The 15,715-nt window shown below is 40.6% G+C and overlaps 1 long non-coding RNA gene across 1 annotated transcript; it reads left to right on the plus strand.

Annotated features, from left to right (window-relative positions):
- Positions 1-375: 375 nt before the first annotated feature.
- Positions 376-12,237, plus strand: LOC121549219. The gene is made up of 3 exons (XR_005996772.1): positions 376-534; positions 11,731-11,776; positions 12,189-12,237. It is a non-coding gene; the product is annotated as an uncharacterized LOC121549219 (long non-coding RNA).
- The last annotated feature ends 3,478 nt before the right edge of the window (positions 12,238-15,715 follow it).

Below are 15,715 nucleotides of genomic sequence, written 5' to 3' on the forward strand. Positions count from 1 at the left end.
CCGTTATTTATTTTTTAGAATTCTTTGAAACAAGTTATTTTTTTAATTTCACTTCACCAATTTGGACTATTTTGTGTATGTCCATTACAAGAAATCCAAATAAAAATCAATTTAAATTACAGGTTGTAATGCAACAAAATAGGAGAAACGCCAAGGGGGATGAATACTTTTGCAAGGAACTGTGTGTAAAAAGGTAGGGAAGCTTGGGTCTAGAAACGACTGGAGGGATTAAACTAGCAAAAGAGTGGGTGGAATGTACAGTAACATCCTCTGCCTCAGAAAAAATGTTTTTTAACATGCCCGAACCAAGGCGCATTTGGTGGCAGCAAGCATTGTAGAGAAGGCTAAAGAGGACACCCTGGTTATAGTTAACACTCAAAATGACTCTACAGCCAGAGTCTTCCGAACAGCCTTAGAAGGAGGCTAAATGTCACAGCCACAGGCCCGCTCATGGCTTTGAGCAAGAAATTGTCTGTCAGGAGTTAAATGGACTTGACATGGGGAGAGTCATTCTGGGAGGTTTTGAAAACTAAGGTAGGAAAAAAAAATCCCTTTACAAACTTGTTATGTACAGTGAAGTTAATCTGAATATGTGCTTCATATTATCACATAGGCAGGAGGTCTATATATTCTCATGTGTGTTCTGCTGTAGCCTACATTGATTTATGTTATTTGAAATAAATATTGTGATATTTTTTCTACTGCTACATTGTGATGTCTTCAAAATTAAATTAAAATCGAGTTTTGTAAGCCCCACAGCCGGGTACGTGACTTCTAAAAATGTTGCTGTACATTAATGTCTAGAAAATTAGGCTATAAGAAATTCAGACTTGTGTAAGCCCGGAGCTATACTCAAGTATGTGGGCATACTGCAGTAGACGTCTAAAATGCTTTGAATTAATCAGCACCTTGTAGAGCGCTGTCCATTTCACCACCATAGATAGTAGGCTACTAGGCTGTTTACTCTGTCTGCTATGCTGCTACGTTGTGTTAGTCACTTTTTTTCTCAATGCGTTCCGGTACCTCAGAGCTCTACAGACGATCAGTAACATTTCAAGTAACTATCTCCTAACCCGAACCCTAACCCTAGCCCTAACTCTAACCCTTATTCTAAACCTAACCCTAACCGTAACCTTAGTAAGCAGTTGCTTATCAACAGATCGTTTGTTGATAGTATGACCATCTGTAGAGCATCTACAGATGGACTTTCTGGACTATCCAAATAAAGTGTGACCTAAGATTGTTCTATACTATTCAATATGAGGTCTTAAACCAAACATGAAAGTGCATCCTTGTAGCTGTGTGGGCTAATATAGTCAAAATGTGTGCCTTGGGGTAAGTTGAGCCAATGGCCATGGGGTAAGTTGAGCCAATGGCAAGTTGAGCAAATTGAAGTGTGTTCTTCATGCAAGGTATTATCACTGGGATATGAAAGAACGACAGGGCCTAGCCTATGTAAAAACCAATGTTGATTAAACCAGTGTGTGCCCAGTGGGTATGTTGTCTGCATGACAGACACAGGTTTGGACATTATGTGGTTGGACTGCTCAATACTGAAGAAAACTAACCATAACCACTGTATGATGACAAGGATGACAATGACATAAATATACAGGACATAGTTTGATGGATTCTCTGTCTGTATTATTAAACCTTGGTGTTTTCTGTTGTAAACTGTGAATACAGTGGTGAATACAGTTCAGCATTTGACATAAGAACAAAACACTACCTGCTTCCTCAGATCTACCATATACTGTGGATATGCTGGGTTCTTTTACAGCTAAGATGGTATTTGGTATTTTATTAGGATCCCCCTTAGCTGTTGCGAAAGCAGCAGCTACTCTTCTTGGGGTCCACACAATACATGAAACATGGCATAAAACAGAACATTAATAGACAAGAACGGCTCAAGGACAGAACTACTAACACGACTCAGGATATGACCCAGATGCAGACACAGGAGACGGAAGGTTCAATAAACAGAGTAGTTTATTAAACCACAGCAGGCAGGCAAAGGGCAGGTCGAGGACAGGCAGAGGTTCGTAAACCAGGTCAGAGTTAGATAGGTACAGGACGGCAGGCAGGCTTGCGGTCAGGGCAGGCAGAAATGGTCGGAACCGGGAGGAAAGGAAAACATGGACTAGAGAAAAAGGAGTACGGAAAAACACGCTAGTAGGTTTGACGAGCCAAGCACAGGACGGGTGAAACAGATCAGGGTGTGACAACTACATACATTTAAAAAAGGCACATGTAGCCTACATATCAATACATACACACAAACTATCTAGGTCAAATAGGGGAGAGGCGTTGTGCTGTGAGGTGTTGCTTTATAAAAAAAATTAAACCAGGTTTGCTGTTCATTTGAGCAATATGAGATGGAAGGGAGTTCCATGCGATAATGGCTCTATATAATACTGTACACATTCTTGAATTTGTTCTGGATTTGGGGACTGTGAAAAGACCACTGGTGATGTCTAGTGGAGTAAGTGTGTGTGTCAGAGCTGTGTGTAAGTTGACTCTGCAAACAATTTGGAACTTTCAACACATTAGTTTCTTATAAAAAGAAGTGATGCAGCCAGTCTCTCCTCAACTCTTAGCCAAGAGAGACGGGCATGCATAGTATTTATATTAGCCCTCTGATTACAATGAAGAGCAAGACGTACCGCTCTGTTCTGGGCCAGCTGCAGCTTAACTAGGTCTTTCCCTGCAGCACTCGACCACATGACTGGACAATAATCAAGATAATACAAAACTAGAGCCTGCAGGACTTGCTTTTTGGAGTGTTGTGTCAAAAATGTAGCTCAGGGATGTAGCTCAGTTGGTAGAGCATGGCGTTTGCGACGCCAGGGTTGTGGGTTCGATTCCCACGGGGGACCAGTATGAAAAAAAAAAATGTATGCACTAACTGTAAGTCGCTCTGGATAAGAGCGTCTGCTAAATGACAAAAAATCTAAAAAGTCTAAAAAAGCAGAGCATCTCTTAATTACAGGCAGACCTCTCCTGATCTTTACAACCATTTAATCTATATGTTTTGACCATCATGACAGTTTACAATCTAAGGTAACACCAAGTAATTTAGTCTCCTCAACTTGTTCAATAGCCACACTGTTCATTACCAGATTCAGCTGAGGTCTAGAACTTACGGAATGATTTGTACCAAATGCAATGCCCTTAGTTTTAGAGATGTTCAGGACCAGTTTAATACTGGCCACCAATTCCAAAACAGACTGCAACTCTTTAAGGGTTTCAGTGACTTAATTAGTTGTGGTTGCTGATACATATATGGTTGAATCATCAGCATACATGGACACACATGCTTTGGTTAATGCCAGTGGTAGGTCATTGGTAAAAATAGAAAAGAGTAGAGGGCCTGAGAGAGCTGCCCTCCAGTACACCACACTTTACATTTTTGACATTAGAGAAGCTTCCATTAAAGATAACCCTCTGAGTTCAATTAGATAGATAGCTCTGAATCCAAGATATGGCAGATGTTGAAAAGCCATAACACATATGTTTTCTCAACAATAGGTTATGGTAAATAATGTCAAAGGCTGCACTGAAATATAACAGTACAGCTCCCACAATCTTCTTATCAATTTCTTTCAACCAATCATCAGTCATTTGTTTCAGTGCAGTACATGTTGAGTGCCCTTCTCTATAAGCATGCTGAAAGTCTGTTGTTAATTTGTTTACAGAGAAATAGCATTGTATTTGGTCAAACACCATTTTTTCCAACAGTTTGCTAAGAGCTGGCAGCAAGCTGATAGGTCTGCTGTTAGAACCAGTAAAGGCCACTTTACCACTCTTGGGTAGCGGATTGACTTTGGCTTCCCTCCAGGCCTGAAGACAAAAACTTAGCTCTATCACGTTTCAGGAGAAGACCCAGATGCAGACAGTGTTGAAGCAACAAAAGTTTATTACAAAAACAGGGGGCAGGCAAACGACAGGTCAAGGGCAGGCAGAGGTCAGTAATCCAGATCAGAGTCCAAAAGGTACAGAACGGCAGGCAGGGTCAGGGCAGGCAGAGGTCAATAATCCAGGGTGGTGTGACAAGGTACAGAATGGCAGGCAGGCTCAGGGCAGGCAGAATGGTCAAAACTGGGAAAACAGGAACTTGAGCAAGGAGAAAACCGCTGGTAGGTTTGACAAAACAAAACGAATTGGCAACAGACAAACAGAGAACACCGGTATAAATACACTGGGGATAATGGGGAAGATGGGCAACACCTGGAAGGGGGGTGGAGACAATCACAAAGACAGGTGAAACAGATCAGGTTGTGACAAGCGCTAGACTTAGATTAAAGATATGACAGATAGGAGTGGCTATATAGGAGTACTACCATCCTCAGTAGCTTTCCATCTAAGTTGTCAATGCCAGGAGGTTTGTCATTATTGATCGATAAAAATCATTTTTCCAACTCTCCCTCACTAACTTTACAAAATTCAAACTTGCAATGCTTTTCTTTCATTATTAGTTTTTTATGCAAGAGTACAATGGCTCACTGTTCATTGTTGGCATTTCCTGCCTAAGTATGGCCACTTTGCCAATCATTAAAATAATTGGCAACATCAAATGGTTTTGTGATGTATAAGCCATCTGATTCGATGAAAGATGGAGTTGAATTGGTCTTTCTGCCCAAAATGTCATCTAAAGTAATCCAATGTTTCTTTCCATCATTCTTTATATCATTGATCTTGGCTTCATAATACAGTTTCTTCTTCTTTTTGTTGAGTTTAGTCACAGATTCTTTTTTTAAATTTGCAGTAAGTCAGCCAGTCAGATGTGCAGCCAGACTTATTAGCTGCTCTTTCTGCCTCATCTCTTTCAACCATACAGTTTTTCAATTCCTCATCAATCCATGGAGCCTTAACAGTTCTAACAGTCAATTTCTTAACAGGTGCATGTTTATCAATAATTGGAAGAAGTAATTTCATAAATTCATCAAGTGCAGCGTCTAGATGCTCCACATCAGAACAACAAATATTTTTTACATCATTCATATAAGAGTCACAGCAAAATATTTTGTATGATCTCTTATACATTATTTTAGGCCCAGCTTTTGCAACTTTGGCTTTCCTGGATATAGCCACTATATTGTGATCACTGCCTCCAATGGGTACGGATACAGCTTTATGACAAAGTACTACAGTATCAGTAAAAATGTGATCAAAACATGTGGATGATCTTCTTCCTGTAGTGTTTGTAAACAGCCTGGTAGGTTGATTAATAACCTGAACCAGATTACAGGCACTGGTTATTATTTTTTTATGTCATTTAGCAGACACTCTTATCCAGAGCAACTTACAGGAGTAATTAGGGTTAAGTGCCTTGCTCAAGGGCACATCGACAGATTTTTCACCTAGTCAGCTCGGGGATTAGAACCAGCGACCTTTCGGTTACTGGCACAACGCTCTTAACCACTAAGCTACCTGCCGCCCCAGTTACAGTGAGAAGCTTCCTCTTGAGTGGACAGCTTGATGAAAACCAGTCAATATTCAGGTCCCCAAGAAAGTAGACCTCTCTGTTTACATCACATACACTATCAAGTATTTCACACATATTATTTAGATACTGACTGTTAGCACTTGGTGGCCTATAGCAACACCCCAAAAGAAAAGGCTTTAGTTGTGGCAAGTGAACCTGCAACCACAACACTTCAATAACAATTGACATATTCTCTAAGCATTACAGGGATATGGCTCTGAATATATACAGAAACACCTCCCCCATAAGCATTCCTGTCTCTTCTATAGATGTTATATCCTTGTATTGCTATTTCTGTATCATCAAATTAATTATCTAAGTGAGTCTCAGAAATGGCTAATATATTAATGTTATCTGATGTTAGCAAGTTATTGATTTCATTAACCTTATTTCTCAGGCTACATATATTAACATGGGCTATTTTCAGCCCTTTCCTGGGTAGTTTATCAGAGATAGAGATAATATGGAAAAGAGCAAACAAAGCAAGATAAAACATTTATATATTCAGCAGTCCTTTAATCAGTTGGTGTGTGTAAGTGTGTGTGTGTGTGTGTGTGCTGCGGGGTTGAAGCTACAAACCCGTAGGCTTGGCTCTCTCATCCCTTCCAGGCTTTTGGGAGGGAGGGTGGACAATGAGCCTGTCATAGCGTGTTACTTCTCACAGTTCCAGACAGGGCAGGTCGCAGGGAAGATTGAAAACAACAACAAACAGTAGGGATCTAGACAGCCACAAGCCCGGGACAATCTGTGGTCCCAGCTACAATGGCTAACCGGCTAGCTGCGTTCAAGCTCCCAAGGAAACCCTGCTAGCTTGATAGGCAGCTAGCTAGCAGCTGGGCTAGCTGCTACGCCAAACAGCTCCTCAGACCCGGCCATGGTCGGCAGGATCACTGGAGAGATAGTAGCAGTCCCAGCAACTGATGCCAAATGCGTTGCTGGATCCAAACTCAAAATGTAGCTAGCTACTAAGAAACTTTTCAATACACTTTCAAAACTTTCCAAAACAACAAACCGAGCTCTCCCTGGGCCAGTATAACAGACAGTGATGACATCAATGGGGGTTTCCATATATTCTCTCTGCTCAGAATAGATTACTTCCTCGTACTCGTCTGTGACTTCTCACTGTTTGTTTTATTTATAACAATGGCCTTCAACCCCTTGTGTGCCGTTGCTAAAATTACAGTCAAATCTTACTCTCTCTAACTCTAACTGTCCCCAGTTGCATCTCCGTTCACCTAACGAGCGTTTGTGCCAAGATCTCTCCTGAAAACAGAGGAAGAAGACAAGTGGACGCCTGAGAGAGAGATATTGTTACATTATTTTTCAGTCTAGCTGGCTGTATCCTCCTTTCCTGTCTTCCCAAGCCTAGATAAGTCAGTAGAGATACAAAGGATGCTTACATTGCAAATGGCACCCGATTCCCTTTATAGTGCACTTCTACCATTAGGCTTTGGTCAAAGGTGCACTATATAGGGAATAGGGTGATATTTGGGACAGAACTGACATAATAATAACACTGACAAACTCTAAACAACCACTTCAGGGGTTAGGCTACTCTTTAAGCTCACCGTTACCCTGAGAGATGGGAAAACATGGGGTAAATAGACAGTTGATCATGAGCCGTTTTTACTGCTGCCCCAGAGGCGTGTCAAGTCCTAAAAGTGACTGGCGGAGGTAGGGAGCTGTCCCATCACCTAAAATAAGACACGGCCTGCATCCCAAACTGCACCCTATTCCCTATGTAGTTAACTTATTTTGACCAGGGCCCATCCCCTGGTCAAAAGTAGTGCATTACATAGGGAATAGGGTGCCATTTGGGACAAACCCACACTCAGGGAGGGAGTAGAAGCAGACAGGGTGGAAAGATAATGTATCTGTTATATTTTTATGACCAGCACTGCACCTGGTTCCAGGTTGGTTCCTCTGTTTTATGGGCTTTCAGGGGATTTCACAACTCAGTCAAAATTCCTGACATGAGGTTAGTTTGACATTAGCTGTTAACAACACAAAAATCATAATACCACTTACACAGATGTAGGATCTTAATTTGATCACCCTGTTGTTGTAGGACATTTCTTGCACAGTAGATAATGCAAATCTGTAGTGTATTCAAGGTTTTAAAAAGGCTTCTAAAGTTTGTAATTTCCACTTCAACATTTCAGACATTATTTGCCCTAACAAAATAATATTTGGCAGTGACTACAGGGCAAAACAGACCAAAAGGACATGGCAAAACGCTCAACCATTTATGGTTTAAGACTTGCTGCCATTCCAATCTGTCCCCTATACATTTTAAATTGTTGTGGCAGTATAACCACATGGGAGTAAAATTGGTACAGCATTCTCACTCACGGGTGCAACAAATAGCCTCTTACAAAGCAAAATATGTTAATGATCCAGAAACAACAATACCATTCACCCACTAGTGCTCAACAGGTTTTTGGCGCTCAAAATATTTGGTACGGTTCTATATTCTGTGGTGTGGAATTACAGTACCAATCGAAATGCAGCAATTATTTCCCCGCCCACAACATTGTCCCACAATGCACCATGACTTACAGTATGCTGCAGTAAAAAGTTTCAGAGTATTTTACTGTTGATAATACACCATATTACCGTATAAATTGCAGTTGTCCATTACAGTGTGCTATTTATAACCAGCCCTACTATATCCAATAGTATATCCTCACAAAATGAAGAGTGAGTGCTGGATGCAATCATTTCAAGGGTCAAATTAGCCGCATGGTCCAGGTCTTGGGTTAAAAGCACACAGCCTTGTCTAAGAGTGGCTCTTGTGTTATCAAACCAAACTCTCCCACTGTCAATATTGTAGAGCAAACACTGCAAGTGGCCAACACTATCCACGAGGCCTTGTCCAGGAATTAAAGGGGCACTCTGGGATTCAAACAACAACAAAGCGGCCGCTCACATTTGTAACTTTTTTGGTCAACAACTGAGGAATGGGGTAAGACAGTTGAACTAAGCTCATGAGGCATTTATATCTTATATTCTTCAAGAATCAATGGCCATATATCAAAAAATGTTAAGTTCAGAATGGATGTACAAATCCCGTATTACCCCTTTAACAGTAAAAGGGGGCGACAATGTGAATTGAGGACAACTGTGACAATTGACCTGAGCTTTTTGTATGTGATGTCCACTGTTTATCAAAATTCTATTTTCCACTGTATGCCGTCTTCCAACCAACATTTCTCCACCAATCTAACTCCTACAAACGAGTTTACACTGCAGGCTACTGTTAGCTTATTCCTGACAGTACACTGTAATGAAAAACTGTAATTTATATTAGAGCCCGACCGACAAATCGGTTGACCAATATTATCTGCCGATATGAACCTTTCACATAAATATTTGTATCGGTCTTTATTCCACAGATAAAGTGCTGATATTATATACATAGAATAAACAAAATACATCTGCTCATTTGCAGTAATTATTTTAACATTTTCAATAGTTTCCTATCTAAAGAGGGTGCTCTACGAGCTGCTCATTGAACATCATTCCGCCCTAGGTCACAATGTGAGAGAGAGTAGGCATGGTGGTTTGACGGTGAGTAGCTTGCCACAGCCAGCGTATTTGAATAAGTCAATAATCAATAGCACACTTCACCAAGCAAGCAGCCCTGTCCTCATCACATTCTCACTTATTTAACGTTACGCAAACTTGTAGTATATTCAAGGTTTTAATAGGCTTCTAAAGGCTTCTAAAGTTGGTAATTTCCACTTCAACATTTCAGACTTGATTTGCCCTAACAACAAAAAAAATGTATTTCACTGTATTATACTGTAATTACAAGGGATTGGTGCAAGCAGGTTGGCTGCTAGGTAGTTTACACAATACAGCATATTACTGACTAGAAATTTCTGTTTTATTTCACTTGCACTTCTTATCACTTGCCTTAACAAAGGCTTCCAAACTGGCAGCAACTACAGGACATGGGGGGGCTGTTCTGATTTCAGCTACCTTGACCCCTTTTCCCAACAACGTGTCGTAGATACACATTTAAAGAGAATGACTCCTTGGTCTACTTCTCTGATATTTAAATCTGAAATTAGAACAGAAATGAATGTATGGTTGACGTAAGGGATAAACACTTAGGATAAAATAAAGTGTTTTAATTTATATTAGACTTCAACGATGCTTCCTTGTCTTCTGTACTCTATTATTACAGTTTGCGTATACTGCACTTCAAAAATAACTTCCTGTCTGGGCCTATTATGTTAGCTAGTGGGCTTATGTAGTTAGTTTTCCGAAATATGCAACCTGCAAAAAGCAAGACAGTTGGCGCAGATCTATCATTCAGGCCATGTGCTTGAATTCAGATAAGTAGCTAACGTTAGCTAGCTAAATTAGAACGTGTGACTAAAACCAGTGCAGCAAGCATTTGCCTGAATAAACGTTTTCAGTCATCAGCGCATGCCATTTGCAGTTGAAATGTATAGCCAATACATTTTGTAATGAATAATAGTGTAATGTACATATGGTTTCTGTAAGAAAACATTGTGGTAATGAACAGCTAGCTAGCTTGTGCTTGTCATAACATACTCTCATTGCAAGGCTACCATAAAGTGTTTGTTTACATGACCTTTGACTGTTGTAAACACTGAGCAGTCAAAGGTTTAATCCTAAGTGTTGTATAGCCTAGTCCCAATGAATTAACACTCAGCAGCATACAGCAAAAACACCTAAATTCAGCAGTAAAAACACAGTAACTTATTGTATATTTACTGTATTTTTACAGCAACCAGTAGCCTGTAGTGTACCATAAAATTACAGGAAATATACCTGTAAGTTACCGTAAAACAATGGTACCAAAGATTACAGTAAGAGTATTTGTTACGTAAAATGACTACAGTAGCATTATTGTTACCGTAAATAAATTACAGTAACAGGATTGGATACCGTAAAATACAGTATGGTAACATACTGCACCTTTTTTCTACAGGATATTTTTCTTACAGGTAACTGGCTGCCAGTAAATAAAGTGTACTGCAATTCCATCCAACAGAATACAGTACCGTACCATATTTTTGGAGTGCCAAAAACCTTTTGACCACTAGTGAGTTCATGGTATTGTTGTTTCTGGCTCATTAAACACATTACCTAGCAGCCATCCTGCTTGCACCAATCCCATGTAATTACAGTAAAATACTGTGAAAAACAAACCCAAATCCCCTCAATTAATTTCATTAATTCATCCATCCATTCCTTAATTAATTAGGATTATAGCGTTGATTTTATTTATTTATTTACAGTATAATACAGTCAATTCTATGGTATTGTACTGTGTGTCATTACACAGTACTTGCTTTGATACTGTATTTAGATTACAGAAGGTGTTCTGCAATATGAAATACAGTAACTTAACTTACCAATGAGCTGCCTGTAAATTACTGTCAAATTCACGGCAACCCCTTTACAGTGTAGATAACCATTTCCAGCAATGTGAAAAGTCAAATTATAACTTTGGTGAATAGCCCAGTTAGATACCTAAGAGTGAGTGAGGTGAGTGAGTGAGTGAGTGGGTGAGTGAGTGAGTGAGTGAGTGAGTGAGTGAGAGAAAGAGCAACCCTAGACGTATGGGCTAATTGTGTGAAGAGTGTCTCTGTATGGGGCCCTCAGCAGGCCCTCTCTCTGAGAGTTGTTACGCCAGCATGAGACACAAGCTGTAGTGATGACAATATGAACCCCACAGAGCCATACATTATCTCAAGTGAGGAGAGGGACTGTTTGGATAGCTGCTGTTGTCACTGCTCAACAGGACAGTTAAAGCTGTCGGAATCGATTATCTGACGCACTGACAACGCTTCAAGATGTTCAAACTCTTATCGGTCACCTTAGTCATATGGGCTAACAGTAATGACAAGAGTTTGTGAGTGTTGCTCACTGTATATTCAGAGTGTACAGTGTGAGCTATTCTGTTTCACTCTCTCTCTCTGCATGTATATGCACCCACACACACTTTGGCTGAGAGTTTTCCCCTACCAGGGTGAGATATCTCGCAAACTGGAACTCCCAACTTCTAACACGCATGGACCCAGAACCAAATCACGCAGCTGACCAAATTATGCAAAATTCTTCTGGGTTGACCGAGATTAGACTGCTCTAAAGACTGACAGCAATCCGCACTTTGGTTTTGGTAGAAAAGTCACTGCCAAAAAAAGTTTATGTTCAATACATCCTCCGTATTGTGTGCTTATTGTTTAACCGTTTATATTTTCTAGGCTCCATTTTGAGGAGCATCAGGTACTGCTGGAATGTCTACTAATGGTATGTCCATCTTTTTGTGAGAAATTACACTGGTCACTCAAAACATTGATCAATTCTTTATAATTAAGTATAAATTGCCCACTTTAGATTAGGCCATGCAAAAATACTAATGATTAGTAAATGGTTTACAATGACCTATATTAAACATCTTATAAATGATCTTATGAATAATTATTAAATACTTTAAAAGTTGTTTCAAATTTGTGTGAATAACTAGGTTACTAACATTTAGAAATGTGTGAGTAATGATTAATAAACTATTTACTAATCCATTATAAATGCTTAATTACACAGAGTTATAAAGTGCTACCTAACATTAAAACATACTAGTTTTATGTACAGATGCTTGTCTTGGATTTTTCTTCCCCTCTTTGAGCATATATCTAAAGTATTTATATAACCCTTCCTACAGCAACATGGATCACAGTAGCCCAGTAGAGAGAGCAAGAGCAAGCAGCAGCACAGTGGTAAGGAAAAGGAAGATTAGTTTGGAATGTACATCCAGTAACATGCAGATGCTGGGTACAAAAAATAAACATATTCAATAAAGAATAGATGCACCATGGGTCGAAACGTTACACAATAAAACTGTGGAAACATTCATCAAATAAAATAAAATAACTTTTTATTGGCCACATGTGCCGAATACAACAGGTGCAGACATTACAGTGAAATGCTTACTTACAACCAACAGTGCATTTATTTTTAATAAAAAAGTAGAATAAAACAACAAAAAAGTGTTGAGAAAAAAAGAGCAGAAGTAAAATAGATCTTAGATCATTGGTCACCATAGCAACATCCACCTGTAGTATGCGTTCCAGCAGGTATATCTCACTGGTCATCCCCAAAGCCAACACCTCCTTTGGCCCGCCATTCCATCCAGTTCTCTGCTGCAAATGACTGGAACAAACTGCAAAAATCTCTGAAGCTGGAGACTCTTATCTCCCTCACTAACTTTAAGCATCAGTTGTCAGAGCAGCTTACCGATCACTGCACCTGTACACAGCCCATCTGTAATTAGCCCACCCAACTACCTCATCCCCATATTCTTATTTACATTTGTATTTATTTTGCTCATTTGCACCCCAGTATCTCTATTTGCACATCATCTTCTGCACATCTATCACTCCAGTGATAAGTAAGTAAGCATTTCACTGTAATGTCTGCACCTGTTGTATTCGGCGCATGTGGCCAATAACATTTGATTTGATTTGATTCGATTTGAGTGTTAATACTAAATTGTAATTATTTTGCACTATGGCCTATTTATTGCCTAACCTCCATAACTTACTACATTTGCACACACTGTATATAGATTTTCTATTGTGTTATTGACTGTACGTTTTGTTTATTCCATATGTAACTCTGTGTTGTTGTTGTTTTTATTGCACTGCTTTGCTTTATCTTGGCCAGGTCGCAGTTGTAAATGAGAACTTGTTCTCAACTGGCTTACCTGGTTAAATAAAAATAAATTAATACATTTTAAAAAGTCAAGATAGTCCCTCCCTGTTTCAGTACATTTTCTTCCGTTTGAGGGTTGCTTAGCCCGGCCCTTCCTCCCTCTCTTCCTCCCTCTCATCATCCCATCTTCATGGACGTTCCCCTCGTGTGACTGCAGCTGCCTCTGTAAGGCGGGCGCCCTCCACACTTTCTGTTTACTTTAATAATCATGGAGGACAATCGGTCCTGGTGCTGTGCCTTTGTTTCTGTGCCAGAACCTACACAAACGTCTGTAGTCTATTCTGCCTGTACTGTCCTTGTCAAAGTTCTGGATCAGACACTCCAGCTGGTGTTGATTCAGGGGTATGTTAGCTTTCTGCACAATCTTCTTGAACTCTTTGTTGTCCATAGAGATGGTTCCCTCTTTATCCAAACTCTGGAACAACTACATCAGGCCTTCCTTTGGCTCTGCAAGGAAGTCCTGTGTGATGTTGAGTGCGATGGAGGGGTTCTTGGTCCTGGTGACAGAGCCTGTAACCTCCTGGTACTAGATCTCCAGACCTGAATGGTCCTGACACAACACCTCGAGCAGCTCCACAAAGGCCTTGTTTACCAGCACCGTTGAGATGTAGATCTCTTCCAGAGCTGACTTGGGGTTGTTCTTGATGCTGTTGAGTAGAGTCAGAGCCCCCGCTGGTTTAAAGGGTTATGGGCCTCATCCCCATTAGGAGCCTGATCCACCATACTGACTCAGTGGCCTTGTGGTTAGAGTGTCCGCCTTGAGATTGGAAGGTTGTGAGTTCAATCCCTGGCCGAGTCATACCAAAGAATGTAAAAATGGCACCTGGTGCATCTCTGCTTGGCACTCAGCATTAAGGAGATAGCTTGGGGGTAAGGCCCTGCGATAGACTAGAGTCCTGTCCAATGGGTGTACTTGTACGTCAAGCTGCCTAATGCTACAGAAACAGGAGATAGGCTCTGGTTAAAGAGAATGACACTTTGGTCTACTTCTCTGATATTTAAATCTGAAATCAGAACAGCAATAACTACTACCAAACTTCTCTGATTCTGAAATCAGAACAGCAATAACTACTACCAATCAAGGCTTGTGTAAGGCTACTTATCACCATCCTGACTAAAGCGCTGTGTGAATCAAAATGTAAGCTCTGAGATCAAGATGGTGTAATGAAGCTACCCCACTAGCATCTGAAGAAAATAATGTTAGAGATTCCCTCCCAAATGACCCAGAGTGTTTTCCAAGTTCAGTGCATTTCTTCCAGAGGGTTGAATATTTAATCACAGCACTGTGTTTAGCCTTTGGAGGTGCAGGCTTCCATCAGGGTGCTGTGGGTGATGACATTGGCATGGCCCCACTCTCTCGGGACTAAAAGGGCTGCTGGTCTGCTGCCAAGCGGACGACACACGCAGGTGCGCGCACGCACAAACACACACACATCTGCTCATGAACAGCACTGGGAAAGTGTGTGTGTGTGTATATACCACTGACCGGATACAGTGGTACTTTACATTATAAAGCACTCGTATGCTGTTGTTATGATGCTTGAGATAGTATTATCCAACATTCAGTGATAGAAAATAACTCTTTGTGTTGAATTTTTGGCTGACAACAGCACTGGATGAACCATTTCCATTGTGATATTGACTCTGAAAGTGATCGAGATCAGTTAGGAGGCTACAAATTCAAAAATTATTACATTTGAATTCTATTTCTGGTGGCAATAAATTCACTCCATATAGCAGGTTGCAACCCCTTTTGACCTCATGGATATCACAATTCCAGACATTGTAAGGTGGAAATTCTGTTACAGACCAACTCAGTTACTTTCTCTATAGTATTGTGTGGCAACTGAACAGCCAGGCACTTAATAGGCACCACCCAGACAGATTACATAGATATAGGAAATCAATATGTGGTGGGATAGGAGAAAACACTTGAAAAACCATGCGAAGTTCAGTCAGATAAGACTTCAAAGAGGAAAGAAACACCACAACCTACTTATGCCCCTGAGCATTTTGATTAGACAGGCTCAGCATGGTGACAAAGTATTGACAGGCCCAGAAATGAAGGCGATTATACATGACTCAGCCATATACTCTACGATGTAAAACCACTTCCAAGAAGTTACCAGGGCCAGCGCTTCAAAGACCGCCCATAAGTTGTACTCCTCCTGGAAAGCCCTCAGATAATAGATAGGTTCTGCTTTCCTCGGTTGAGTCCCAAATGGCACCCTATGGGCCCTGGTCAAAATGTTTCTCCTACATCGGGAATAAAGTGCCATTTGGGAAGCAGTCCTCCTCTGAGACTGGCGGTGATTTGATTAAACAATCTCAGTATGCATCCAGCCATACATCAACACACACTCGATATCAGCATCCCGTCACACATCTCTCATCTCACTGCAGACCGTCCAAGGCAGTCGTACAGAGCAGAGGAGGCTGGTGGGTGGCTACAATGGAATCAATGGAACGGTATCAAAC

Source organism: Coregonus clupeaformis, chromosome 33, assembly GCF_020615455.1.
Source record: "Coregonus clupeaformis isolate EN_2021a chromosome 33, ASM2061545v1, whole genome shotgun sequence".
Lineage (NCBI taxonomy): Eukaryota > Metazoa > Chordata > Actinopteri > Salmoniformes > Salmonidae > Coregonus > Coregonus clupeaformis.